Raw genomic sequence first — 4,400 nt, 5'->3', positions numbered from 1 at the left:
GAGTGCGGGTTTTTGATGTTTGTCTCTTTCTTACTGTTTATTCATTGTCACATGCTGTTTTTATTTTGTTTTTTAATTATGTAAAGCACCTTGAAATGCCTTGCTGCTGAAATGTGCTATACAAATAAAATTTGATTGATTGATTGATTGATTTATGAAAATCATAAATGCAGGTGCGAATTCATATTGTCTAAATTGCTGATTTATTTTATTTATATCAATATTTTACATTAAAAGAATCCTCTCATTTTGTCAGTGAATTAAATGAATTCACCTTTTAAGAATTCCTTCATGCAGATTTACTCCCTCTTGTCCCTTAAAGGCTTCATCTCACAGTTCTCTTGACTTATTAAGTGTAATAGAAAGGAACTTAAGGTGGCGGTGACATTTCCCTAAGGAGCCGTGTCAAGAGGAAGTCAACAAGTGTCAGAGAGAAGTGTGAACGATGAAAGGCAAGCAGTGCCTGAAGTTAGAAACAGGAAGAGAGAACAAATTTTTGGGAAGAAAACCAGATGGCAGAATTTAATGAAAATTTAAGGAAGCAGAAGGTTGGAAAGAGATAGAAGGGAAAAGTTGAGCAAGCATTGAGAGGAGGAGCTGACAAACAATCAGGAGGAAGATGTGATAGATTTGAAAAAGAACATCAAAACAGAGGTGGGGGTGAGAGAATGAAAATGCGTAGAGAAATAAAAGAGATTCATGGAGCGAACACTGGAAGCAAAAAGTGAAAGGTTTCGGTAGGGAATTGGTCTCTTATTGTAAGGTGTAATAAATAATTATGGAAAAAACAAAGAGGCATCGACCAAGCAAATAGTCGTTCAGCATTTTTATCGCTCCCATATAAGCCAATTGCATTGTTCTCAATAGGTTTTATTTTGGCCCTTTTCTGGGAAGCAAAACACATTCACTGTGTGTTGACTTTATTACAACACACTGCATTCAATCAAAAGAAAAACTGATCTGGCCATTATGTCACTCTTGTGCCGTTATTGCTGGGGCAACTCCCCAAACATAGCTGGGCTGATTAATCAGTTTTATTACGTAGTCATTTCCAAACACAGCCTTAGATGGGAAAATTGAAACTTTCATTTAGAAACAAAATATAAGTCTTGAATTTTAAATCTGGTCATTTTGAAGTTAAAGTACAGTAATTGTGTTTACATTGGAAGCAAAATAAAGCACCAACTAATCACTTTTTTAAAACAAAGTTTACCTGTGTTTCTGCACTTCCCTTATAAGCAAAAGACAACTTCAACAGAGATTCAATAGTAGCACTCATTTTGCCCTGAAAATGTTTGGCTAAATTTAGACCAACAGCATGTCCAAAAATTAAATAAATAAAAATCACTTCCTTTAATAAAAGTGCAATCAAAAACACCTGGGCATTATTATTTTTCTGTTTATTATTCTTGAAAACTTCAAAATTGATAAAGTTCTTTGGATAAGAAGCTAAATATTTTCAAGAAATAAATAGAAATCCTGTTTAAGATTACTTTTACTTATTAGAAATACTTAGTTTCATTTAAAGTGTCTTTGGGACACAACTGAATTTCTATTTGTAGAAGAAAAACTGCAATTCTTCTGCATGACTTATGATTTCCAGCTTCAAATGCAGCACAGACTGATTGAATATGATCTTTTGTTTTGGTAGTCCCATCATGCCTTTGTTGCTTATTGGCTCACTAGAATATGAGTAGCACTTGTAATAGTGAATTTGACTCCCAAAAGGTCATTGCCCATTAATTCTTACCAATCTTGGTCAAGACAAGTAGTAGATGTGTGTGACAGTTTCAATGGATTAATTAAATTATTTAAATTTTGATGCTTTTTTTAAACCCTAAAATGCTCAGTGGGAAGAAATAAATTTTATGCTGTGATGACTTGAATGCTTTTAGCAAAAAACACCACTGAATGTAGTGTTTGACTGCCGTGTATATATGACATGAAATTTTTAAATCTTCAAGTTTGGTTAAATGAAATGACTCGGTTTGTATTCACTGAACTATGAATTTAGTCAACAAAACTTGAGGGAATTCTAAGCTGAGGTCTTCCGAATAGAAAATCCAACTTTGGTTGACATGTTCTATTTCATACAGTCATCTGTTTTTATGGGGAATTTTACACTGATTGTCATAATTAGAAGACATTGTTTTATTAAACAATACCACAGAAATCAGTAGCAAGAGAAATATTTGTTTTAAGACATTAAATTATTAGAATATATTATTAATCATGAATTGGGTAGGTAACAGCTTTCTAAAAACGGGACACAAATGTTAAAGATGTGGCCTCTAATCTCTCAGGAGGGATGGATCGGTGTTTCTTTTTTGTTGGTACCTGAAAAAGGTAGCAATACCTCAGTTGGCATCCATCAATTTCATCACTAGTCCCCCAACTGACAAATTAAAATGGCTCAAATTCAGCCTGAAGCCGGCTGTTTCTCACATCCTCTCCTTTCCCTTTCGTTTCCCTTGCCCTAAAACTATGTTCTTTGTTTTTCCTCCTCCTAATGTCTTTCCTTGGTCATGTCCTGCCTCAAACCATTTCTCCAGCCATCAGTAATTTCATCACTAACTTTGAAGAAACTTTCTCATTCGTGTTTGTTTCTTTGAAGGCCCTTAGTATGCTCCATTTTTTATTCACTGTCTTCTGTAAGGCTCTCACTGACACTCTTAAGCCTTTTCATTTGTTTTCCTCGACTATTTCTTGTTTTAACCCTCACTGTTGTTTTCTTTTTCATTGTTCTCGAAGCATTTTCCCTTCTAGTCTCTGGTTTTATTTGTAATTATTCTTGGCTTCTCTGACATATCCCTCTTCCATCCATATTTTTTTCTTTTTCAAGAATGCCACATGTAATATTGTCCAATCCAGGTTTTTTGTTACATATTTTGAGAATCTCAAAAAAAGTAATATGAACAAAATAAAAAATAAAGATTTATCAACTGTTAATAGACATTTTCTACATTACAGTTTCTTAATTCAATTCTATTTCTTACCGAGAAACATTGAAAAGCTTTTCTTAAAAAAGGAAGGACTTTATAATTTAAGGGAATAATGTGAATTTAAGATTTTAAAATACAGAACCACAAGAAAAACCTTTTGTATATCAGTATTTGGGGTGAAGCTTTGGAATGGTTTAAGCATGGATATCAAGCAATTTCCAAACATAAACCATTTTAAAACATCATTTAAGATGTTCACATCACTGCATATAAATATGAGAAATAATTACTATAATTGCTACTATTATCAATGTTATTGTTACTGTTTAATGAATCAATTATTACAGCACTATTGTATTGCATTGCTGATTTAGAAAGAATTTTAACATGTTAGAATTTATTGACGTTTACTCGTAAAGGCATGCCAATGTGAATGCATTGTACCAGTTATAGATGTAGATATAGAAAATACTAATTAAGAAAGAATGTTATGACCAAGTTAACAGGAATAGTAATTTATTGGATGATGCTATAGATATAAAGAGGGGTGGGCGTAAAAAATAAGTTTGTTTTTCTACCCACTCCTTAGAACGTGTAAATCTACTTCACTATTGTTCTTCTTTTTTGCTTGATTTTTGTTTTGAATTCATTTTCTTTGTATATAACTTTGTTTATTATTTTACTACAAAACATTCAATATAGCTAAAGCTAATTTCTCAGTTTGCTTAATATTCAATGTACAAAAGCAAAGGCTTATCAAAATATCATAAAGGATCATAAAGTGGAAACTATGATCATGGTGAGCTCAGCTTTAAAGCCAGTATACTTACATCCCCTCCACATGAATCCATTAGACAGGTGAAAATGAAGAAATGCAAAAATTCACAGCTAGCAGAACCTATATCATAAAGCAGCAGCTGAGATTAGTGCTCATTGAGACTGCTTTCTCTGCTTTTACACGATTAGTTGTGTTTAAAGTTGTGCTACATTAATTAGCCTTGAAAGAGTAAAGGACAATATAAACATGTATTGTGAGAAGCATAAAGTTGGTTTTATGTTTGGAGCAGTGGCTGATGGGTGGGCGGTTAGACAGGAATGGAAGAACTGGACCGTATGGTAGAGTTCAATATTTGAAGAAAAATCTAAATTACTGGAAAAATTAAAATTGTTTAAAATCCATATCCTTATATCCTTCAAAAACTACATGTAAAGAGCACTAAGGGAAGCTAAAGTTTAAAATGAAATCATAATTTGGAACTTCTGTCATTTACTTTCACAACTGATTCACTACATTTCCTTGGGTAACAATCACATTGCTGGTGTAGATTCTCAGTCATCCAGGCCATGGTAAATTCAAAAAAAGTTAAAAAACAAAAACAACTGGACTTCTATTCTGTAGCTGAAGACGTTTCGCTTCTCATCCGAGGAGCTTTCTCAATTCAGAAATAGAGAGTGTGG

At 33.0% G+C, this 4,400-nt stretch overlaps 1 long non-coding RNA gene across 1 annotated transcript in view; it reads right to left on the bottom strand.

The window, feature by feature from the left end:
* LOC112450462 overlaps positions 1-4,400 on the bottom strand; it is a 177,434-nt gene that overhangs the window by 42,584 nt on the left and 130,450 nt on the right. The gene's annotated exons all lie outside the window — the stretch shown is intronic.

This window comes from Kryptolebias marmoratus, linkage group LG18 (genome assembly GCF_001649575.2).
Source record: "Kryptolebias marmoratus isolate JLee-2015 linkage group LG18, ASM164957v2, whole genome shotgun sequence".
Taxonomy (NCBI): Eukaryota; Metazoa; Chordata; class Actinopteri; order Cyprinodontiformes; family Rivulidae; genus Kryptolebias; species Kryptolebias marmoratus.
Note: the sequence above shows the minus strand (reverse complement) of the source record. Positions and strands in the feature narration are given on the sequence as shown.